This window comes from Anser brachyrhynchus, assembly GCF_964034855.1.
Source record: "Anser brachyrhynchus genome assembly, chromosome: 4".
Taxonomy (NCBI): domain Eukaryota; kingdom Metazoa; phylum Chordata; class Aves; order Anseriformes; family Anatidae; genus Anser; species Anser brachyrhynchus.
In genome coordinates this window covers 24,834,446-24,861,422 of record NC_137698.1, presented here as the reverse complement: position 1 = coordinate 24,861,422, position 26,977 = coordinate 24,834,446, and the positions used below count along the sequence as shown (strand labels likewise).

Here is a 26,977-nt window from a genome sequence, read left to right as displayed (position 1 = left end):
TATAAAAGTGGACACAATCTGGACTTTTCCTAACATATTTAACACACTAGGACATTTCCATTATTACCAGGTACTTACCAGCTAATGAAAACTGTTGTGCAGCTCAGAGCTCACCTATGATCTGAACAGTGCTTTGAAATTGTCTTGTTTCTATTTTTCAGAGAAGGAACAGGAGTGACTCCATTTCTTTCCTCAGTGCCTGGAGTTGTAATGGAAAAAATCGAGGCCTAAAAAAAAAACTGTAACTCTAATTTTGCTTTTCCAAAATATCAAAATCAAGTCTCTGCCTCTGTTTCCTTCCAGCTTTTCATGCAGTCAGCTCCAGTTTTAATAATGCCTTGCAGACTACAGGCAGTTTCAGTGGTGGCTCTGTGGTAGACTTTCTGCTTGAGGGACAATATGTATTTGAATAATGGAATGGTTCTAAAATGATACTGTTTTATAGTGATAATATTAATGATATTGAACTCACAGCTCAACAGAAGTTATTCTCAATGTTGACTGCTGAAGGTTTAGCAGAATGGTGTGGGGATCTGTACACGCTTCAGATTTTTTTTTTCTTTTTTTTTCATTTTTTTTATACATGGACCATTACATTTTGCAGTGTAAACTAATGCAACATTTCCAGAGAAAGTACTAATTCAAATCTTTGATGTAAATACATACAAAAACATATTCATTCACACCTTTGAATTAAACTATGAACAAAAATGAAGACTCATATTTATGGGACGCTGACGATTGTGACAATATACAGAAAACTGGGTTGTAATTAGCTGTTATATACTCTTCAGTACATTAGGCTTATTTCTGTTTAATGAGTTAAATCTTAATCTAATCGTTCATAAGCATTCAAGTTATTGACACAGAGCAGTCCCCTCCTGAAATACAAGTCCATAGGGTATAACACGCTCAATCTGTGTTATCTTTAAAAAATACTACTGGTTGAGTTAACACAGACAACAATTGTCAGCTTCAAAATCACTCTAAAGCTAAAGGGAATGAAGGAAAGTAATTCCTCTAAATATGATACAAACAATTTGGTCCAATTTTCACACTAACGAAGTTTCACACTAACAAAATATAACAATTAAAATGGTTTGCCCATTACATTTACTTTTTATATCGTGTAATTTAGATTTGTGTGGTGAATAAATTGGCAATTTGTTATTAATAAATAAGTTAAAAACTTTTTCTATGTATCAATAATGCATAGATGATGACTGAAACTATTATAGATGCCTATAACCATATTTTTGATCTGCTGGAAACAGTAACGGTTTGTAAGAGAACTAATTCTATACAACATTAAGAATTGTATTCTCATTATAAAGTGAATGGCAATGTTATGGAACACGAAACTAGAAAATAAGTATTCTTTTCATTCCTCTCACTTAGAGTTCATAGAACTAATTCCACCTCCTCATCCCTGAACAAAGCTATTTCTCCCAAATGTAAAAAAAAACAAACTACTATGTAGCATGTACTGAAATGTGTGATTCTGCACTATTTTTTCCTCATTCACAAACAGGCTGAGTTCCACTGGGCTTTAAGCCACTTTTTTTTTTTTTAGCTCATTATCCAAATCTTGCAACCCAGAGAACATTCCTCCATGAATTTTCTGTGCATTCATCTGTTTAAGTAGAACGTTCTACAGACTTTCAGTGGTATTCATAAATTACAACTTTCTCATTTTAGAGAAGGTAACATCCCCTTTCTTTCAGGTGGTGGAATAGAGGAACAAATAGGTTATTTGCCAAATGACCTTTCATGGTGGTCCTCATGATAGTATCATAGAATGGCTCTGAGTTGGAAGCGACCTTAAAGATCATCAAACTCCAACCCCGCTGCCATAGGAAGGAATGCCACCCACTAGATCAGGTTGGCCAAGGCCCTATCCAGCCTGTCCTTGAACACCTCCAAGGATAGGGATAGCATGAATATGATTTTTCAGAGTCCTTACATTTATATAAGACCTTTATGTGATCAAAGCACACTTCACTGATGTCATTTGCAGTTGTACGTGCTTAACATTCAGAAATAATGAAAATGCAATTAGAGGATTTGTGAATACTTTGTTCTCAGCAGTTGTTCAGAACATAGAGGAAATAAGTATATAAGGACAATACCAAATATTCAGCTGCTTTAAATGATCTCTATTCCTTTATAAACTTTTCCACTACTAAAGCTGATAGTGTGCGTAGGTTTTGCAGTTGTTAGCTGATAGCAGTGGAATGCTTGATCTCAAAAATACTGAGCTCTTGGATGTGGTAGTGAGTGAAAATTTCTTTCATCTGGCATCACATAGCTCCTGCTTTTTATTCCATATCATGTGCAATTTCTGATCCTATATCCTCCTATTTTCCATTGTTCTTATCTCAAAATCGTCTCTTTGACTTTATCTGCTCCCTTTACCTGCAGGCTGTCTCCACCCTACTTTCATCCCCTTGAACACATATTTGCTTGAGAAACAACCATAACAGATAATCGTGCTCATTCTCTGCAAAGCTGGGAGAGAGCAGGATCATCTGCTCTGTGGGATGAGTGGTGGCAATGCAGCTTCATCTCCCTCTTCTACCTTCCTAATTCCATCACTCCTCTCCAAGGCATTGAGATACTCCTCAATGAAACATGCATACACAGTTTGTATTTATTATCCAAAAGGACAGAATAATGTCAACTAAAACAGAAAGAAAAAAAAATAATAAAGTAGTAGCATAGAAAGCTCCTGTCTGAAATTTTGAATATTCTGAACATTTAGGTCTGGCAATAAAACTATAGTCTTTTAATGGAAGCATTAGGTAACTTTATATATGACTGTCCTTTCAACACCTCAAGAAAAAAAAAAAAAAGATCAAAAAAAAAAAAAAAGATAAAGGAATAGACAATGATGGGGCAGACAACTGTCAACCTTCAGTGTTATCTGAATAATCCAGTCATGCCTTGACCAGTTTTAAGGACAACAGTTCCATAAAACTAATGAATGCCATCTTGTCTGTTTTTCAGAATAAGTATGTGAAAATGTGTGAAACTTTTAATATAGTGTTACATTTCTCTATATGGCAAATAATCCTTTAATCCCATTTAAGAACACAAACTTTTGAATTTATCAATAAACAGTTTTGCAGACAAATAAAACACAGAAATCAAAGTGCAATGAATTTAGAATAAACAATTTAAAGGTATGATTTACTCAATACAAATTTATCCATTCACTTTTTTTTCAGTGATAACAGCTATAACCGTACAGGTCATAACCAAAGTCTCTATGGACCAGTACTTTACATACTTTCTCAAGCTTACAACTAATGATGATATTAACCTCAAAAAAAATTCACTTGATTTGAGTAATTATTGGCCGATGCCTCTTCCAAGATCTCGAAATAAGTTATGTATTTCTTTTGAACAGAAACATCTGTAGTAGCCAGACTTCCATTGGCTTCAAAACAGACCATACATATAAAACCTAAGCCAGATCTCACTAGATTTAAACAGCATCTATTACTGACTCCTGCAGGAACAGTAATTTCAGCAAGTACTCAGTGAAGGGACAATTTTTAAAGAGTAAGGGTATGAAAATCTGTATCAAGGAAAATGACTCTAGATGATGACTAGATGCATAAGCTCTCATTTACCATGTATCTCCTGTTCCACTGATGTGCTATACAGCATAAGTACTCTGTAGATCTTCACAGTTACTCCACTGCTCTGGGACTCTCTCTAATCTCACTTTTCACAGCAAACGTATCTACCTTCCTGTAAATTATTTCACTGAAGTAGTTCCAGAAAAAGAAATGAAGCAAAAATCAAGATAGTGTAACATATGCAAAATAAAACCAGGGATATAATGAAGCAAATATTAGGACTTGAGCAGTGACAGTCTTAAATTCTGCTAATAATGTGTAGTATCTGTATTAGATTTCCCTTATTTAAAACATTTTCAGTTATTTTAAGTTTTTATTTATTTATTTTTAAACCAAATAAAATTTCCAGGTAGTGTGCCAGTCTGCCTTTGAGGTACAGATGATTTTTGCTTATTCTCTCAAAAGGTTTGAGCTTAAAAGATTTCTAATGTAATATATTATCCTATCAAATACACTGGTGATTTAAAATAAGATTACTACAGAAAGTGAATAGCTGCTTTAGGAATACATAGCTGTTATGACCCATAAAAAATAACAGACATTTCTCTTTCTTACAGCAGTGATTTTTACCTAATATTGTTTTTACAAGTCCCATGGTGAATATGGTCAATCACTACTTGATGAGTATTACATTTGTATTCATTGTATTATCTTCATTTTATGTCTCTACTTATTCAGAAATCACAAACTGAATAATGTGAACTCCTATTTTAAAAAGCATTTTAACTTTATGTATAGTTTAATTAAAACAGACACATGAGAATAAAACTTTAAAACTTTAAAAATTAATGGCATATATATGCATATATATTTTCTGAAAAGACTAACTGCTTAGTGGAAAGGAAAATATATAATTTTCTAACCTAAAATTAAAAAGCTATAAGGCACTATGTAAAAACAATTTAAAAAGCAAAAAAAAAAACAAACAAAAAAAAAATGACTTTAGGCTGTCAAAATTAGGTTAGCACAGTCATATCCAGAAGTAAGCCTTTTAGTCTTCAAAAAATGTCGCAGACAAATACTGAGATCATGTATTATAGTCTCTTCAACACTGTTCTAATAGTAGTATATTCTACTTCTGAAAAATTAAAAATAAATAAATAAAAATAAATAAATAAAAAGTGAAAAGCTCAACAGACAGAAAGGTTTTAAAAAAATGAAAAGATAAGCATATTTGGAAAAAAAAAACTGTTAATGTAAAACATATATATCTGTTACTATTATATTGTACTTACTTATGAGTATTTACATAATTTAAATTGTATTTTTAACAAAGCAACCAGAGAATGTGTCTTTTATGCTGTAGCATTTTTGTGCTTTAATGAAACTAAGTAATCCAAAATACTGAGCTGCTGAAGACAGGATATAAAACTTTAATCACAAACTAAACTTTTCAAATTTTTTTTAAGACTGAAACAATATTTTAACTTATTAATTCCATAGATTTTTTCTAATATTAATCAGGCAACAGTTACATAACATTGTCAAATTCTCCATGCCAACTCAATTACTTCGTATTTTACAGATTGCTTATTTATGTATTTCTTCTACAAAGAGCACTGCCATTTTACGATTGATGATAAACAGAATATATTTTTAACAGGACTTCCTCTACAGCAGTTATGATTTTAACTTCATTTTTTCCTCCTTATTTTTTTTCAGCTTTTTCTATGGCTAACCTCTTCACCTCCTGTTCATGTTAATTTCTTAAAAAAATCCATAGTAAATTCTTCCATTGAAATGCATTATTTATAATTAGTAATTGTACTGCCTATATATTTAACAACAAAGCAGAGGCATAGTGCTCATTTATAGATAATACCACAGCATGCACCTTCCATGCAGGATTCTTATAAAATGCAAAGGTCAAATTCTATCCTTAACTGACTTTGGTGTTTTGACCTAGATACAAATTTATGCAAAATGTGGCCCTTAATTTACTGATCTGCATTTTTTTCACTGTAAAGACAGGAGAAAAGGAAAGAAGCCAAGTTCTGTATCCTTGTTCCTTAAATTAATGGGTAGAAATTATAAAATCCTATGCAGGTTTGGTGCAAACACTCTTGAAAAATCTTTTCATAAAAGGTCACAGTACAGTCACTGCTGTTCAAGGAAAAATAGCAAGAAGACTTCACAATTGTTAGGTCTAAATTTGGGAACACAAGGATGAATCCTACCTCTAGGGATTATAAGTATGCCTCTTCTACATCATTACTAAAGGTACATACCTTTGCCCACATTTACATGGGAAACTCATGGTGCACAAGAACAGAGCTATGTTGCACTGCCTGCAATGTGCCAAGAGGATACAGTCAGGGCACCCGCATTTGCAATATACAGGAAATTTTGCGAATGGAAGAATCAGATGCTCTTCTGGCCTAATATCAACCCCACACACCAAGAGTAGAGAATATTCTTATTCTGACTGCCTCTAGACATTTTTTTTTTTGAAAGTGAGGGGATATTCACAGTGCCATACAGTCTGGCAAGAAGGAATTCTCTCTGTATTTAATGATATTTTAAGCAATGTCTTCCCCCACCCCATAATACTCCAGAAAATATTAAAAAAAAAAAAAAAAAAAAAAGTTTGAAGGGAAAAATATGATTTTAACATATTTTTCAGACCTTTTGTGTTTTTAATTTTAAATGTCAGTATTTTCAACTGGATGTCTGAATTTAAACAGGTTTTATTAAAATATATATATATAAGGAAGAATATTTAAATATAACCCAAATTAAAATAAAATACAAAAACAGAAGTTGTTTGGTTTTTTTATAAACCCTATTTCTGAATTGGAAATTTATGAAAGAGTCTAAGATTTCAAAATATATATATATATATCTCTTTCAGGACATAAAAATTTTATATGGGTTGCACAACTCCTGTTCCTTTTATTTTAAGACACTGAGAAAACACTACAGGAACAGACTTTGGGCCATTATGAAAGTATATATTATTGGTTTTCTCTGATGATTTCTAAAACAAAGTATCAAGATTAAGATAACCTTGCTACTTTACCTCTTCCATTACTTGTTCTGTGTGAAGATACTTGAAGAGTACTGAACTTCTCATTTGTAAATACATACATTAGCTGGATCTCAGAAAAGCGTGTTCTGGTTTACTTGCTAAGTACTTGGACTATCTCTTCCATGAATGGGCAACACAGGAGAGAGCCCTAAACTTCACATTGGGAGGTACTTAAGGATTTGGAAGAGGGCTGTCTACCAGATGAAATCCTATACACATGGGAAATGAAACAGAATTTGTAAAAATCTTTCTAATTAAATTTATCAGTGCTATTGTCATTCGTGCTATTTCAGAACACCACCTACTATATATCTTCATTTTGCTAACACCTACAAACATATTTCCCAGGACAGACAACTCCTTCTTTCTCGTGCTCTGCAGTCAAATTCTCATCCCTTTAGCTAAAGGGAAGTGGTTGAAAGTGGAAGGAAATAAATAAAATCAGGTCTCATTTTATAAGTGACATACAAAGCCAAGCCCCAGATGCACTGAAAAAGCAGAGGCTGTGCTCAAGCAGGGCAACAATACAACATCTGAAAATTAGTCCTCATCTTCTCCAATGATGAAAAGCATTTTCTCCTTTGAATAGAGCTAATAATTTTCAGCATGTTAGATGTCACCTTCAAGAAATTGCTGGTAAGTCAAACTATCAGTATTTTGTCGATTTGTCTAGGGAATGGTTCTTCTTTAAAGGTAACACAGTCTTGAATTTTCAGTGAACTGTAGTTATTCTGATTAGATATCAACAACATTGAGAGCATACCAACAAGCAAAATACTAAATATGCATAAGAGAAAAAGACAAGTTAATGACATTCATGTTCTGACCGACAGTTTACAACAAGGCATCTTAGAAGACAACAGAAACCAGTACACAAGTTTTCTACTTAATTTTTTGAAACACTGTTGATTTGAGAATTTACATTTTATGAACAGGATATTATCCAACATGGAAAGCTACAAATGTCTGTTTGCTAAGATACAAAATAAATAAATAAATAAATAAAATTGCAAACAACTCATGCTTTAAGTGTTATGATAAAGAATACTGAATTGTACATTCTTTGCTAATAACAATGACTTTCAATGACTGATCATGTTGTTTCCCAGGCAAACATCACCAGGGAGTACTACGAAAAGTGCCCTAACTACTATTGTAACAAGTGTAATTGACTATAATTCCACATGCTGCAGATAAATATCATGGGAAATTTTCAAAATTATGCTCAGATCACTGCTAGTCATTCCACTGCATTTTTATAAAAATTGGAATCTGATATTCAATTTTATTTTAATTCAGGGAGCATATCCAGTATGTTACATGCAGTAGCAGAAAGGTTTTTGCAAACTGCTTTTCAATCATGCATTAATTGTAATTGGGCTAGGTTACAGCCACAAGCACACAGGGAACAAGAATTCAGCTGCCTCCAGGGATTTCATCAGCTTCCTGACCTAGCAGAATTCATCCAAAGAGATGATGGGGAAAAAAAATAATCAATTTGTGGTAAATGATTCCATTGCTGAACACCCAAAGCAGAGTCACTTTTTGAATAGCTACAGAATTCCTGGCAAGTCTCAGTGTGGCTGCAGAACATATGGTCGGGGAGGCAGCTATATATGCACAGACTTTTTAAAGGGAAAATATTTAGAGAAGCAGCAATGCTACAAGTTTACCTTAAAAATAACATCCCAAATAATGTCTCCAAACAGACACTACCAACTAGTTTCCATACTGAGCACACAAACACATAGGGAAGCTGGAAGCAATATCTTTGTTTCATGGTTACATAATTTCTCACATGCCTTTGCTTATCTTTGTTTCAACATTTCACAGCAGGAGGTTTACACAGCCAGATACAAAGAAAAAAAAAATTGCTTTTCTGCATGTGAAAAACCACCAAATTTTTTTCATCAGACTTAGAAATCTGAAAATTCAGGCCACTAGCAGTGGACTCAGCTATATGGTCAATTATTTACAATTCTGGGAAAATAATTTTGTGTGCGTTGTTTTGTTTTGTTTTTAAAGACAGGTTCATGAAAATCAGATTTTTAGTAAACAGCCAAAATATTCTGACTAGGGTAAGATATGCAAATGATGTTTTTTTTCCTTAAAGAATCAGTGATGACTGTGCCACAAAACATTTAGCAGAATTAAATATATATATATATATATAATGTAGAAGTCATGAACCATGAACTACCCAAAGTGCAATCACCACTCTAGGAAGGATATTGTGAAGTGACTAAGTCCATTCTCAGACTCTCTAGAATAACTTGTGACAGTTATTTACCTTATATGTTCTTTTGTATGCTAGTACTCTGGGATTTACCTTTTTTTTTTCTTTTTTTTTTCCCAAAGAGCATGATAGCACAAATTCATGTTTGTTTTGTGACCCACAAGCACATACAGATTAACAGAACTCTGTTATTCTAGTCATTTCCATAATATTGTGTATTTGCATGGTCAGTAGTGCTGCCTTGCATTTGACATTGCTGAATTTTCCATATCATTTAAAAATTATTTTGACAAATTCAATAAATCTAAGTTTGTTCTCCATTGTCCTGCCAGTCTGGTATTAACTTTGGTATTTTTCAAATATATCAGAAAACATCTGTGTCTTTCACAAAAATATGGAATAGAGATAGACCCTGAACGGAGCTCATTGGAACAGTCCTCCTTCCACTTTTAGTGGAAGTCGTCAATTACTATCTCTCTACCAGCTAGATCTACAGACCTATAACCCTGAGAAAAAAGAATGAGCTGTGAACATTATTCTAGTTTCCAGAATGAAATACAGCCTTTCCTAACCCTTCTTCCTTGCACAAAAATTTATCCTGTTGTATGCAGTGGCCTATTCTGTGTAACATAAAGGTATTTTACCAAAGATAAGTACAACACTTTTTGGTTCTCATAATGTGAGGACCACTGCAGAGCTTGAGTGAAGTTGGAATCTCTCACTATATTCACACATCTGTGAATAGGATTTAGGTACCCAAAGCAAAATTTTAAGTAATCCTTAAGTAAACCAATAAACTAAGTAATACAAAATACAGGTAATGTAGATGAAATGGACACTACATTTTTCTTTTTTAAGGCATCAACTGCTAGCAGTTTTTAAGAGTACAAATGCTTCTGCAACATGACAGACAATAACTTTAAAAAGAATTGAAAGGCTGTGAATTCAGAATATAAAAAAATAACTGCTGATTACTGTTTGTAAAAAGAGAATCGGGGAAAGGATAATCTGTGCAAAAGGAGAAAGGAGAAAAAATCTGTGCAAAAAGGAGAAAGAAACCCATTCATTAAAAAGAAAAAAAAAAAAAAAAAGAATTCCAATTCCTACAGTTCAATGAGGTACTGAAGAAAAGAAGTAGCTCAAGGGACTTACGAATAAACTAAACTAAACATTACCTATGATTACACAAACTGGCCTCCAAAAACCCTTTATTAGAATCAGTAGATTCACGCCTGGATTTTTGGAGAGTTGGCCTGTGTTTGGTCTCTGAGCCATGGAAGAATGCTATATCTATAGGAAAAAAAGCAATTTGCATGATACAAGTAGTTTTGTGTAGTTTTGTGAGAATGATGTGAACAAAAATTGTGTTCTCCATTTCAGAAAAAAAATTATGAAGTGACCAGAACAAGGTGTATATAACCATTACAAAGTGGAACAGAATTACATATTAGTTTTAAGATACCTTCACAATCACATTCATTTTGTTTAGAGAAATCAATAATACTTAGTGATAAAAACAAATGTGGAGTCCACATTTGTGGAAGCAGATTTTCACTCTTTTTTCAGGGCTGGGGCAAAACATTTGAAAGATGAGAGAGGGAGGAAGCGTAACTGACCAAAACAACCATCTCGATACCTGGTCTCACCTCTCACTGTGGTGGTGACTTAAAAAATAGTTTTATGAATTCCAAAACACAGATATATCCCTTTTACTTTCCTAGGGAAAAAAAAAAAAAAGGAAAAAAAAATCAAATGTCGACAAAGTACAGACGAATAGTAGTTTTTCTCAAGGCCTACAAGAGGAGAGCAGAGTCACGTCATGTTTTCCATTAAAGTGAAGTTCTTCTTGGACAGATAAGACACTTGAAGCAATGAAAAAAACCTCCAATTTCCACAGACTGCCAAACATAACATAAAAAAACTTGTATTTACCATCATAAGGGAAGACTTTCTTTTTTTTTCCTAAACATTTAGTTCTAAATTAAAGAACAAGTTACTCTGCTTATAATCTCAAAATATATAAATTTTATATACCTAAAATGCTAACAAGAGAGCAGAAATGCAGTGCCCAACCACCATCATTTTCACCAGCTCTTCTAGCCAAAGAAAGCCTTTCTGCAGGCTAGGAAGGCACAAAGAGGTAGAGGTTGGCAATACATTTTACCAACAAGTTCCAGGAAGCTAGGAAAAAAATCTCAGTGAATTTGCAAGTATACCTCCTGTAATGACAGAAAACTGCCCACTTTTACAAAGCACAAACGGCAGTAATGTTTATTACTAAATGATGATGATAAGGAACCTAGGCATAATTTTAAATCTTAGGCATACCTTCAGACAACAGGTACATATTTAAAATTCACTAGACTAACATTTAATAAATACTTTAGACTTCAAAAGGTATTTAATGAGATAGGGCAAGTACAACAAATGAAAACTGTGAAACACATGGCAGGGTACATCTTCAGCAATACTAGCTGCATTCTAGTAAAAATCCATGGTTTTGGAGAGCAGATGGTATTCCAGCATGGAACAATTTGCAACTCTGCTGATGGGAGGCTTCTTGGATTTTGTTTTGTTTTGTTTTGTTTTAATTTCAACCTTACTACAGGTTCAAAGACTCCTACTGGCAGACTTCTGAAGAACAGCACTGGCTCAACAGGCTTTAAAATTACATTTAAAAAGAAAAAAAAAAAGCTCATTTTCTAGATGATGCCCATTCCCACACATCCACACATCTAAAGTTATGATAATTAAGTATCTCCAAAACCTTTATTCACATTCTGCTCAATATATAATTTTATCAGAATAAACAGCCAGTGAATAGCCTGGGAGTCTGGTACAATATTTGTGGTGCGGTGTTAAAGTATACTGTCGCACTTACAGATCCCAAGCCTGAAAGGTCCCTCATGGCCGTTATGCTGGTGTTCTATGCGAGATAAGCTTCAAAACAAAAAATGAAGATGTTCCAACTTACATTTTTCTGAGATGAAATTTTACTCAAATTCTTTTTTTTTTTCACAAAGAGGAGAAATTTTTTCTTTCTGAAGAGGAATTATAATCTAAGTTTTATTTTCCTGGTTACTCACACCAAAAACAGCTCTTTCATGTTCTGGATACCTCTACAAATGCCTTCTATAAGGGATACAGAAAATCCTTGGCTGATTACTACCAAGCAGAGATTGAATACTTTAAAAGTCATCAGCAACACAAAATTACAATTTCTCATGAGAAGACTACTATTTCTGCAGTCATCAATGCACTAGTGCTATAAGGGCTAATACAAAATTTAGGTGAAAAATTAGCAAAATCAGTGAAACAATGACACCGAGGAACAAACACAAAGTTGAATGCCTGAGGTCACAATTTAGAGAAGAATATTAAAATTGCAGAACCATTATTGATATTTAAAACAATGTTTCAAAATATACATATATAGCTTTAAGGAATTCCAAATGTTAAACAAACAAAAAACCAGGACCAAGTGCTGAAACCCCTAAGTGGAAAAAAAAAAAAAAAAGAAAAAAAAAGAGGCAGTTTTAAGAATCTTCCAGTAATAATCACGCAATATCATTGTCTCAGTAAATGAAAAACAAACTTACAGCAAAATTGGCCAAAAAACACATGAATTTACCACTTGTCAAAACCAATTAAAATGTTATAGCCTATTTTCTTCCTGCAGTTTGCATTTCTCAATCTATACTCTTGTCCTTTACTGTGGTATATTTTAGCTGTAGGCATTTATGTGAGAAGTGTAGGTAAGAGAAAGATGTACAGCACTGAGAATCTCTGGGACTGCTTATTCTAGAAGATGTGTTGCTAAGTCTCCGGTAATAGTCAGTTTTATTCGGATGCTCTAGTACTTTACATTGCTGTTAGGTGGGATTACCTTAAATAAGATCCTAAAAGAGAACCCCCCCATGATTTTCTCTGTTAAAATGCAAACAAACATCTTCATGATTTAGACTATGAACATAATTTCATCACCAAAAGCAGAATTACTTGTAAATACATTTCCTATCTGTAGTAGGATAAAGATAGTAGTACTGCTCTTTGGTCACAGGCAACTGTCAGATCATAGCTACTCTGCCCTTTACCTCCCCCTAACTCCAGGTGGTTTTGAGCTAGGATCTCTTCTTTCCTCTCTACAGCCCTCATTACAGTGATTTGCAGTGCTTGCCTTCTCCAATATCTCTGATTATCGTGTTTAGCTACACAGCTGTTTTCCATGATTTATATATGTTCTGAACCAATGTAGTAAGGAAAGAAAGTGAAATGATTGTGAAGGAAGAAGGAGGTGGCTAGGGATTCAGGAATAAGCCACTACACTTATATGAAAAGTATGGGTGGTGGGAGAACAAGAACAAAACCAAGACCAATGTAAGTTAAACTTTAATAAACACTTTAGGTCCCATCTTTCAATAAAATCTTCTGTTCAAGACCTTGAATACAAGCTTGTACATCCTGTTTTAGACACAGAAATATAAAAATCTTGACAGAAAGGATGTAAGAGAAGACATGGAAATGAAAATGTTCTTAACATCTTTTCTAGGAAAACTGCACTTTTCACATCCACTATGCAAAACATTTTAAGAAAGTCTCAAGTATAAATCTCCCCCGAAAAAAGTTTTGTGCCAAGGCCACTAAATAAGTTCAATCTGAAAGACCCAATAGAGATGCTTCAGTTCTCTTTTACTGCAAATTTCAATTTTCGTATTTTTGAATACTTATTACTAATATGTTTTTTTCCCCACTACATTTCATGCTCTGGCTTGTCTGTGTGCACATCCTGATGCTGTGATACCAAAGGACTTCTGCATTTTTTTAAAATTATGTAACATTAATCTACAACATTCTAAGACAAATCAGTCAGAAAAAATGTAACAACACTTTTTCTACTGCTTTGCAGACCAAGAAAAAATATAGGATTCCAGAATGCAGGAGAAAAAAATTGTCACTGAGATGTTGACCTTAACACGATTATGATAACAACTATAACTACACATTTTTGTCTTGAAGCTTAAAAAAAAAAAAAAAAAGCTTACAGGCAACTTAAAAGTTATCTGATTTATTTTTTTTTTCAATAATAGTTGGTCTGGTTAGTAACTTTTTTTCTTTCAAAAAGTCATTCAAAAAACTCCAGTTCAATTGAAATAAAATACTTTGCAAGAACATATTTGATCTGATGAAATATATTTTACAAAATTCTCTTCTGTCATTTCTAGATTGGAATGTCTACTGAAGAGTATGACAACTGCAGAATACTGCCTAATAGTAACATTCAAAGAAGAGATGTGAATCTATTTCAAAGGGCACATATTGACTTGCAAGCTAAACTTAACTTTCCATATTTTTTTTTAATTTGACTTTTACTTTGATGAAGAATTTTCAGAATTCCAATTTCTGAAGAGTTGAAAAACTGTTCCCTGCTAGGATCTTCTAAAAAAGCAAGTGTTCACCATGTTGCGAATAGTAAGAATAATATGGCATTTGGAGCTCAAGAGTTCATAGTTGTAAATTACAGTATCACAGTAATTGCTGGGATTCTAAAACATACAGATATACACACTATATTATGTTCAGGTATGGTCAGCAAAGTGGTTGTGTCAATATGTAGCAACACAAACTCCATAATCCACTTGAAGATTTGTTGGCCTACATTATTTCCAGTGTACACTGGCAAGAATATACCATTATTTGTGTGTGAAGCAAGAGCAGAGATGTCTCCAAGAGCTACTGTCATATTTTAAGTCCTTCTTTCTTTCTCGCCTTAAACATACCATCAATTTACAATAGGTCCTCTGGACTCATCTACTTAATTCCCATATAATTGAGACAAGAAGATTCTACCTCATCATAGAAAGTCATCAGTCCACAAGGTAGGTGGGTCAGTCAGGCGGCTCAAATTGAGTTTGATTTTATACATATACCCTGTAGCTTTTATGGTAAGCTGTTTTTCTCTCTCTCAGCAGGCTTCATAAGCTAAAAATGTTTATTTTTTGACAGAATACTGCTAAACTGCTTTTAACATTTAAACTGCCGAGGGATAAATAAAGAAGCGCACAAGACAAAAATGTTTTGCAGTTGGTTTAATCTGAGATAGCCTATGCAAAGGTGAAGGAATGCTATAAAGATAAAATACATCTACTATTTTGTAAGCAAGGGATAAGAGATGGTTGCAATCTAAATAAATAGAAAATAGTATACTACAGAATGAAACTCATCAAATATTTATCATCCTCAAGTGTATGATAGCCATGGAACTGCACAGCCCGAGAATGTTCTTTATTGATACAGTGTTGGTATTTTTTATTATATGTTCAGTTCTCAAGCATAGATTTCCTATCAGGTCTCACACATTTACATGTGTTATGTTTTGCATTAATGATGAATTTTGATGGTTTACACTATGTGTAATTAAAACAATGTTGACAAAGTTCAGATATTCAAAGAAAACTGTATCTCCTAAGAGAACAGAACTAGTAAATGTTATTTGTAACAAAGAATAGAACTCTAATGCAATTAGAAAAAAAACTTCAATCAGTGTTGTTAAGGTTGGAGGAATTGTTGTAAAGTGAATTTTACTGATACTTTAAGATTCCTGTCCAGACAAACCCCATCAGTACATAAATGATTTAAATAAGTAATTGAGTAGGCAAAGTATTACAATATTTAAAACATGCAGAACCCAGACAAGTTAATGAAGTAGTACATTCTATAATTTGCCATCCTTCCCTATTCCCCCACCCAGTTACAACCCAACTTCACACATCTATTTCTTTTTCTGGATCTCTTTCAAGCTCAAGCATTAGGATTTTCTTTCTATGGAGCTGGATCAAAGCTTTTTTTTTTTTTTTTTTCTTCTATTCTGAATTTTAGCTCATCTGCCAAGGTTGCAGAATGATGTGGAATAAATGAACACCTGCTCTTGAAAAGGAAGCTATCTGAAATGCCAGGCTTTGGCATGATCACTGTAGAATGTGCATATCACCCAGAAAATCTGTTACAATGGCCAGTTGCCAAAACATTTGTTCCCAATGAAGCACAGGTCAAAATTGTTGTCAATAATTTGTCTTTAGAAGACAAAGAATCAAGTAGAAACCAGCCAAAGTGAGTGTGGGGACAGACACAAATGCAAAACACCAACATGCATAAACCATACATTCTATACATTTGTGCAAATAAATTAATAGAAAGATTTGAGATCCTTTACTCCTACTAACACTAAACAGCTAGGAAATAGCATAATTTCGTTGATACACTGAGTAATGATTCAGTCAGAACTGAATCATGAGTTCATTATTCTCCTTGGGAAAGAAAAAATGAAACTACTTTATTAAAAAAAAATAAAGAAAAAAAAGAAAAAAGGAAACAACAACCTTTGATGGCAAAAACGTGGTATAACATCTCCCTTAATTTGAAGTTAAAATATGTATATAAAGTTTTATTATTATTACCTGTTTTGTTCTAGCAATGAGACATGCAGGCTTCCTTGTCTGTTCTGATACCCCATGTGTGTAGCACATTGCTAAAGATTAGTGTGGGATAAGCTGTAAGATTTTCAAAGCTTTCTGGCTTTCTTAATTCAGACAAAATGAGTTCTTACACTCTATCATTTCCTGATAGAGCACTGGCAAATAACTTCAGGAATCTTAGGAATTATATTTGCAAGTATACTAGAATTCAAAAGCTACTTCTGCAACAATGAATAGTGGTCTAGCAACTTTCATGAAAATTTTACTTCTAAAGTAATGTTTTGAATGTCAGAAACTACTTAAACTTAATGGGGACATATACTTTGAGTCAATAACTAATTCGTGGTTCTCAAAAGCTATGTTTTTTGAGTATACAATGACTTTAAAGCCACGTATCGTGTATGCTTAGAAGTCTTATATTTAAAGGCTTGGATTATTCATTCAAGCACATTCACTTAGTCAAATACATTGAAAATTTAATACAAGAACTTCTTTCTCCATTGATGTTTATTCAGAAAATAATTGTGCATCTCATAGCACTCCATATTTATAATTTATTTTGATCATAGCAATGGTCAAAATAAATTGACCATTACCTCACAGAAATATTGATGACATTCCTAATGGAAACTCTAAGAATAAGTAGAGCAAAACCAGGTATCCCTAAGGAACAATTTACAACGCAACTTTCAAGGAGTAAAGGGAAAGACAAATTTTTGTATATTTATTATCAAAATTATCAATAATTGGGGATTCATTAGGCAAGGGTAACAGATTCATGCTAACAGGATCGTTTACTTCTGTATTAACAGGGAAATTATGTTCATGGATCATTATCAAATTTCTTCTGGCTTAGTATTTGTTTAAAGACAGAGTCTGCTCTGTCAGTATGTTTCAGAAATGTAGTTGTCTTGGAAGTTTGCAAAGAATACAACTTTCCAGGACCTATTTGGCATCCATAAATGTGATACAGAGTCTTAAATCTTATTTTGAAGACATCAAAAGGATAAGCATTTTTCTCCCTGTTTTAAAAAGAACAGTATTAAATAAAACATTAGCTTTATTCTAAAGATGATAACAGTAACTTCTCTTCCACAGCTGAAGAAAGAAGACAGTTAAGGGTTTTTGGTTTTGATCTTGATAAAAGCATTTGCTGTATTCAAGATTAAATGATGAGCTGGCTTAGCCGAGCATTATTTTCAGTCTTCAGCCAATAGTATGACACTAATGCTTTAGCAAAATTCCACCAACATTTTTTTTCCTGATACCATTATCTCTGTGTATTGGGTTGAATCTGAGAGCTCCTTATCTACTGATTTTTTCCACAAAATGTCTATGTCTTGATGACTGCAAAACCCGGTCATTGCACAGTTTGGCTAAGTTTAAGACACATCATTGACATCATTGTCATATAAACCTCTAGTAGTCTATACAAAACTTTAAAGAGAGCACAAAGACACGTACAAGAAAAGAACCAGGATGACAGTCCATCTCCATCATTTGGGGGCGGGGGGAGTATGAATGTGCTCTCCTACAAATAAAGGGGCTTATTAGAAATTTTAGTGTTTGTCAGATTTGTTTGCTATATTAATTATTTACTTCCCTTAATCTAGCTGACATACTATTTGCCTTGGGGCAATTAATTACACGTCTTCTACCACAGAAGTAGAACACTACGTTTCTCACTGACCATCAAAGATCACTAGGATAGATGTTGATTTCAAAGATAATAGCTTAAAGGTACCTCAGGGCTTCCAATTGAGCAATTAGTTCAAACTCCAACCTCTACGGATTCCTAGTTGTGGCAACCTTGCCTCTTACTTGTAAATCTGATTTCATTCTAACCTCTACACTATCATTTTATCAAACTTTAGATTTGAATATTTTTCTTTAATTTTCTTCTTGTTCAAAGGATTTAACAGCTTTACCATTCAAAACAGTTCTATTGGTCATAACATGGACTACACAGCTATGTCTGAGTAGATTTTTTTTTTTTATTGCTTTCCCAGCTATAGCAGCTATAAAAGCAAAGAGGTTCCTGGCACTTCACAAACTGTGAAGAGCAGATTTTGTACTAGCTTTTTACTTTTTCACACAGTTAAAAGAAGCATAGTGACCTACCAAGCTGTATGGGATATGGGTTATTTCCAGTGCTAGCATACTGATGACACAGAGTTGTAAAGCTCTACTAGATGTATTGAGAAAGGTATAAAAGGAGTAACATATGCTGATTCTTTCTATACTCCCTAACCCTGAAGGGAACAACAGAGCTGTCTGAAACATCTACACTAAGTATAGTAATATTTGGGATGTGGAGATTTTCACTCTATCATAAGATAGAAAATGAGAAAGAATACACCTCCAGAAGCCATCTAGACCATTTCCTGATACCAATGAGAAACTAGTAATACCTAACTCAATTGATATGAGTATCAACTATTCGGTTGATCACAGAACCCACTACAAATGGACATTCTCCTACCTCCCAACACAAGGAATTGATTTGGATTAGCTTTTCAGTATATTCTCATTTAATAACCAACATTCTCATTTACTCATTTAAAAGACAATGAAAGCATACTCTAACTTCTCATCTCTACATCAAGAAGACAAAAGAAGTAGAGGACAAATCTTCAAAAGTGGAGGAGCTTCTAGGAATAAAACAGGAATATTTGCAGAAAACAAATCTACAAAAAAAAAAAAAAAAGAAATCAAGAGAAACTCGGGATGTTCTATGATTCTATTAATTACATTTCTCTCCAAGTACAATGAATTGAACCAATGAATACAGCATGTACTTACTTGCTTGAGAGTCTAGATCCAGATATAGTTCTGTCATCATAATAAAATGTTACATTATTTATTGTAGCTTATTTCTTATTAAATATGAAAATGCCTTAAAGAGCCCGGGTTGCAATCTCCATCCTACCTCTTACTGCTGAAAGAACTTGGAAGTAATATGAAATGTGTGACACCTATCAAACATGATATGTAATAAAATTAAATGTGAACATATGAAATGTGTGCAGAAGAATAAAGCTAAGTGACACAATGTTTAGCCTGTTCTCTTCATTTCATGGGACATCATTTCATCCATTAACTAAGATTAAATAAGTCACTAAACAAGTTTTAATGTGTAAAATAATTTCTGTAAGCATGCAAATATTTTGTTGTCAGCATTTCTACAACCACTAATTCAAGGACATTCCTGGTGTGAAAAATTGAATGTCCAAGATCTTACAAATCAACAATAAAATATAATATTTGGGGAAACTAATAAAAAACATACACCTTGAAATTCAAGAAAATATTTTCATGTGAATATTTTCATGGATATTTATACATCTAGAAAGTTAAATAACTGGTTCTTCATCACAGATGAACATAACAGTGACACACCTTCCTGATTTTAAAATGGTAAAGAATGTTCTGTAGGAATACAACTTCTTAACTTTACATAAGCAAGAATTAAGATAATTCTTTGAAGGTCATTGTTATTCTATCACTCTTTACTAGTATGTCATTATTACAACAAAAATACATGAAGGCTTTGAATGTACTTTGGAGAGTAACAGAATGGAAAGCTCTTGTGTTTTTTTCAGCTGAAATGTTATAAATAAACAACCTCCTGACACCTAAATTCTAGATATGTCAAAGCTCTCCTTCTGCATTAGATGCTTAGATGCCATTTAAGATTTTTGTTTTCATTAGCACTAGTATTAATCTATTGTATTCAGTGAGGTAACACAGAAGATTTTATTGATACGTTTAGTTTATCTGAATCTCCAAATCTATCAGTATCTTCCTCTCTCTCTCTCTCTCTCAGAACTGAAAGAGATCCTCACAATGTCCTTCTCAAGTTTGCAAAGCTGGTTAAAAAAATAAAAATAAAAAAAATCTAAACATATTCTATTAGATGATATCAAGGGTGGTATAAGCACTACTGCATTACTCTGTCCTGTAAGATACAGGATGCAACAACTGAAACTTTAGCAATAGCTTTGATTGTAAAAAGTACGCATTAAATGCAAGGCAAGATCTGGAACCTACATTCATTTCCAGAGGAATTTTCAGAAGGTCACAGAGTGCAGAAATTTTCACTTGCACAGTCCAAGGAAATGGGGCAGTGGAAGAGCTGTTTTATTAAGCTCTCTACAACTGCAACCTAGAAAAAGGCTTTAATAGACAGGAAAATTCTGTTCCAGCTGTTCACTCACTTACAGGGAAATCTGCTAGCAGAATAATGTGAAAATGCTTTGAAAAATGCTGAATGAGAACTCCTAAACATCTGTTGTTAGGACAGGAAGAAACAGAATTCTTCAAGAGGAAGGAATAATGTGGGTTGGATTTTTGCAAGTTGGCAATATGAACAGTTCAGTAATTTACTGTCTTTCTAGGAAGTTTAGAACTCTATCAAGCCCATAATAGTATGTATAGAGTATACAAGGCTTATTTGTACTTCAGGGTATTTAAATAATATAAAATAAAAATAATTATTTAGCAGGAGAAGTACAAACTAGAAAAAAATTATGTATATTTCTGGAAGCTGAAGACTTCAGGCTGCACTCTGTAAAATATAATAAACCACAATGCTACCTACTTTACTGCAAATACACTGCAGAACTTAAGTAAACAGTTCCTGAAGAGTCAGAAAAACCTCTATGTATTTTCTCAACTGTCAGGAACACCGCAGTATTTCAGACTTCAGATATTTTAGTTTGAGGATATTTAAACAGCTTTTGCTCCAAAATCCATCCAGTTATCAGACTCCTTCATTTTCTGCCCCAATCATTTCTATCTAAACTCATTGGATACTCAGAGTTACAACAGCCAGTTTGATTCTTATTATACTGATGGAATGCCTGGTAAACGCTGAAATGTCTGTTCCATTAATTGAAAACTGTGCAATTTCACAGCTGCCCTAATGACTCAAGACCATGTTTTTCTAGACATTTTTTTCAGGCTGGAAAGAAACCTCAGAGCAAAATTGTGATTAAACTCTTCCTAGATAATGAGAAACAGGGAACCTGGCATCCAACACAACCAGAATATTTTGTTACCAGCTGCTTCAATGTCCTTCACTGCATCAAGTCACCAAATCATTCACATATCTTGCATCAATATATTTCTGCAACTAGCTTTTTCACGGAAATACAGCTTTAAAGAAACTTCAGAAATATCCAATAATAATCCCAGATACTGCTACAGCTTGCCCTGAATATGTTTGTTCCTTGCTTGTGCCTATCTGATATGCAGTGTATAACCCAAGGAAATCTGTAGAAAACAAAACAAAATCCCTCAACCCAAAATAAACCTCCCAAAGAGTTCATAAAGATTTGTGTTTACTAGGGACTTTCAGAAATAGTGGCAATGAGGAAGAACAAAATTGAAATCAACACACTTTTTTTTTTTTTTAATTCAGGAATTGGCCTAGTAATGGTAGTTGTCTTATTGTCATGCATAAACAAATCAGAACAGTCATTATGTTTACAGAAATTACTCATGATCATATTCATGAAAATTCAATTGTCTTTGCAAATAGCAAGCTATGATGGAAACCCTGAAAACAGAATCTGTTTTTTATATCCAGCATTAATGAAAAGAAAGAAATATTAGAAACCTATTTCTGTACTATACTGATATTGTTAATCAATTTATAAAATATAAATTCCATAGAAAAATATTCAAGCTTTTATTCATATCAGTGAAGGCAGAAGACAAGACAAGCATCAGACTTTTAGTCAGTGTTCACTAACCTAAGCATAATTTTGAAGAATTCTGGTTAATCACAAATAAATAAGTAAATAAATGATTTTTTTGTGCTCATTTATTGAAATACATCATCCTCTAATGCTTGGTATATAAAAAATCAGAAGCAGTAGATACTCCTTTTTATACATAATTACTTAATGGCTAAATTCATGGACAAGCTGCAAGTAATACAGCTTTGTGCCTGAAATTATTTGACTGGATTCACTTCAGCTGCCACTGGGGATACGATCAGAATATTAATTCTCTCTAACACAACCTACTTGTATGAACTTTTCCTGTAAGAGTATCTTTTCTTAAAAATTAGAATTCGGGAGTGTATTATAGAACAGTGGTAAAATAAATCAACAAACAAAATTTAAAATAGTAATGAAAAAGGCTTATAAATAAACAGGACATTGCTAATGAAGTATTGACTGCCAAAAATGGTGTCAAAGATCCTTATACACTCACTTGATGTCAGTGAGCTTTTCTGTGTAATTCTTTGGACATCAGATATCTTTTTAATGCACCAAAGCATCTATAAAAAGGTTATAAACGCACATTGTCAAACACACAAGCATGTGCAGTTATAAGATACAAAGGTTATTTGTACCTTACAAAGACTGCATATATATAAATGCAGATTGGTAACTCTCAATGGAAGACATTGATATACAACCAGTATTTTATTAAATATTCATATTTCTCACACAACATGAAAAGAGAAACTGCAAGATTTTATTTCCAAGCACATTTTTGCACTTATAAGAAACTAGGAAAAAATAGTCTTAGTTGTTTTGATTATCATTACAAAATATGTAAATGTTTTCTTGCTTCATCAACTACTGTTTAACAAGGTGAAAGAAGAAAAAAAAATCTTAAAGTTTGATAATATTGTGAACTGTCCGACCCATATATTCTAGGGCCAGAGGTGTGTGAACATTTGTATTTCTTCACTAAGGTGCTTCATAGTTCCAAGATTGTACAATGTGTATACAACACTTCCTCCTCACTCCAGGTTCTGCGGGATTACAAGTCTGCCTACCCCAGTTTAGTTCCCCTTGAGGGACACACAGACTTCTAGCAAGTCATGGCTCTACATTCAGTGTTCCTTTCTGGGACACAGGGACCATACACATGGACCCATCACTCAACTGTTCACCCACCATATTTTGTATTTATCTAGCTGTATGCTGGACACTCTGTCCAGAAGGGTACTGAGATTTGTTTCGATCTATAGGCAAAAGGTGAGTGGATGGCAAACACCACACCACCCCAACCATGACATAAGCAGAGAGCCCTGAGGGAGGTTGCACCACGAAACTCTAGGGAAAAATGTGGGGCAGTAGCGCAGCAATCAGTGTGAGTCTGGGCCAGACTGCAGGTGGTACAATCTTAGCAGTATCAGCACCAGTCCTAGGTGGAAAAAACAAACAAAAAATCTTCCTGCTCAAACTGAACACTAACAGGTGGCACATAATTGAGTGTATCTGTGTGGGAGGGGTCAATGTCCAAAACTGAATTTTTGAACTATCAGGCAGAAGCTTGCTACTTGCCAGCTGCTATCAGTACCAGCTGATTGTAAGTTTTGATAACACCTGGACTAAAAGTGGCATGTCCCAAATCCTCCAGTTTTTACACATATGAAACTATCACAAATTAGGAGGCTGATCCCTGATCCCATGTTGTGTTTTTGCACAATGGCTGCTTAGATTGGGAAATCTGGGGTCCTGGGACTGTGGGTAGAAAAGGAGGTCAAAAAGAAAGAGGAAGTCTGGAAAGGATGAAGATCCTGGCTGAAGGAAAGATCCTGGAAATAGGAGAAGATACAGGAGATCAGCAAACTGGATGAAGACAAATGCTGGGTACTTCCAGGGTCCTCAGCCTATGATGCCCTATATATGTATGTGCAGGCAACACAGACACCAGCACAACTTTCTGCCCAACCATGATGGGCCAGCAGCAACCTTTGAACAAGGAAATTGAGATTTACTGAAAATTGTGCTGGGAGGTGGTGGGATGGACCTCATTACTGGGTGGACACATTACTGAGTGAGAGTGTGAGATAATCAAGTATGGGAAAAGCTCTAGTCCTGCTATTTCTTAAATAAATCCTGGTACTCAGATCCACTATTAGCTATCTTGATATCAGTAACGTGTATTCATATATCGATTTCAAGTAACATGAGTATAAACCTACGGATGTTTTTTTAAATGCAAGTAATTTCAAAAACACAAAGCATGTACTCTGATATGAATTACAAATGGACATAACCAGAACTGTAAAATGATGTAAAATAAAGGGTTTTTCCTAGGGTTTTTCTGCCTTACCAACCAGGGAATTCTACTAAAGTAAATATTGAGATGTATTTTAGTCTCATACTATATTAATTATACTTTCCTTACCAATTTTCCCTTTATATACACATTTCAACCTGAACCAAGACAAGAACAACAGAACTTTGGGGAAAAACTAAAATCCAAGCCTTATCAGGATTCTAGTCAGGTACAACAATTGCTGTTCTGCCCTCCTGCTCCTCATTTGCAGATTTTCACAGCTGCAGGAGCTTAGAAGAGCACAGGAATTCACAATGTACAACCAGAGTATACTGAAAGCCTTCTGGAAAGAACTGGCTTCCTGAGGTCATGGTCAGAAAAGATATTTTTATTTCCAGTGATTTTGGCTACTGGGAGGAAGATATTTCTGGTACTACAATTGACATTGCTTTCAAGGCTGGTGATTAATGGTGTTCAAAATGTCTAAATGGCTTCTGACCAATCTGGGGACAGTGACATCTATATCTCAGATGGACGCTTTTCTTTCTACTGCATATCTACAGGCACTCAAAACAAACAAAATACAAACAACAACAACAGCAAAACCAAAGACAAGCAACCAACAAAAAATAACCCTCTTCAAACAGAAGAAACAGACAAATTCATATTTCACAGCAATTTCATTATTTCATAGAAATAATGTGCTTACTTTGGGGAATACTTTTACTGGATGAGCCTGGGGACAAAATGTATGCCAGCTAAGAGAGCTGGTAGATATCAATCTGTTCACTTTACTTTTTATTCTGATCAGTCACCACTGCCTCACTCAGCTAAAATAACAGCAAATATAACAGGGACATATGACAACAGGTATCTGAAATGATGGGCTTTGTTAAAATCCATGTGCAAGAGATGCCTTGCCCACCTCTAAATGCCTGCATAACTGACCTTTTAAAATGTTCCTTCAAAAGCATAACTAATATCACACCCAAAAACACAGACAGAGCCATGTATTACTTGAATACAGAATTAAATATCAAAGACACAAGATATAAATAAAGTATCACAGTTGTATCATCCATCATTATATTATCCTATATAAACTCACAGTCACAAGAATCTCATTTCAATTCTAAAAAAGACCACCAGTTTCAATGCACATCACAATTCGTGAAATCCAGCGTGTACTGGATTTGTAATAAAATATGAGTGACACTCTCACTGCAATTAAAATAACTTTCTCATTGCTTTTAGATGATTTAGATGGAGCAAACTTACCACAATTAAGATTATAAAAGATTGTGAGCATCGTCTAAAACGTACAGAGAAGTGTTTGGTTAAAATCCAGTTTATAAACTCTGACCTAAAAGCCTGGACCAACATTAACTTCGCTTAGGTCTACAAAAAAAAAAAAAAAACAAACCTTTGGTCAAACTCTTCTGTGTTGTGAACCTTTAACAAAATGAACAGATTAGTTCCTTTGTTCATTCTGAGTGAAAGACAAGTCTGCCTCTGGGAATAGAGGCAAATTTTCAGAAGCAAAGTTTCATTTCGAGGTCTCACACTGAGATTCAGTTTAATCAATAAGGTGATATAAACAATCATATTTGCCAGCCCTTTTCCAGAAACCAGCTGTGTTGTGTGTGTACCCCTGGGGCTAGCGCTTAGTTTCCATGTCATTCTGAGTAAGCTCGGACTGCCTACAAAATCAGTGGTTGATATCTTGAATCTTTTGGGAAGGATCCAGGGCACCCTTTTACCAGTGTCAGCCCTGTGAGGCTGGTGGCATATATTCCTGAACATATGTGCATGGCAGAGAAGTCCACCCAATCCAGTAAACAGCAGACCTCTGTAGAGAGAAATTTCAATCAAATTACCAGAGAGGCAGTTCGGGATGCATTTTCAAGGGCAGATATTACAGAAAGGCAACTATTTTGTCCTTGAGACATCCCTGGAGACCTCTCTGCATAAGAAGTGTATGTCAGCTAAGGGAGAGTGTTGATGCATCCACTGTGCAGAACACTGTCCATGTTCTCAACAAATGACAGCCATGTAATTAAGGGAGCCAACAGTGATGCATTATGTAGTTGGACTAGGCTGGAAACTCATTCTGCCTTGCATAAAGCTTATTTAAATGGAAATTGCAAGATTTATTTTTTTCCCCACAAAAGACCACCTGAAACCATAAACAGTCCAGAGTAGCATTTCAGTATATACAAAATTTAAGCTATTAGATACGCACACAGCAAAATCTATCTAAGGTTGCCTGCATCGTCCATATCTACCTAACTTGGGTTTGCTCCCATCAAATTTCTTCATGGCAAGTCATTGGAATCAGATAGCATTTCAACTCATCTTTAACTCTTGCAAAACATTAGAAGAGTGTCAGGAATGTATAGGCATCTTTGACTTCCCCATTCAGCAATTAATCTCTCTCAAAAAATATTTTTTATGATCTGTCAAGTGAATTTACAGCAGAGGAAAAAAAAGGGGGAAAAAAGAGGAAAAAAAAGGGAACGACACAAATACTCAGTATCTCATGATCTTTGTATAGTTACAAGGCAAGCAA

The 26,977-nt window shown here is 34.1% G+C and overlaps 1 protein-coding gene across 8 annotated transcripts in view; it reads right to left on the bottom strand.

Annotated features, from left to right (window-relative positions):
- The window catches only part of GPM6A (glycoprotein M6A), a 176,660-nt gene that overhangs the window by 46,531 nt on the left and 103,152 nt on the right, over nt 1–26,977 (bottom strand). Inside the window, exon 1 of one of the 8 annotated variants that reach the window (XM_080590511.1) lies at nt 16,363–16,836. The exons of the other annotated variants lie outside the window; for them this stretch is intronic. The gene's annotated coding sequence lies outside the window, so the exon portion shown is untranslated. Of the gene's footprint in view, nt 1–16,362; nt 16,837–26,977 lie in introns of those variants that run through there. 8 annotated transcript variants of the gene reach the window in all.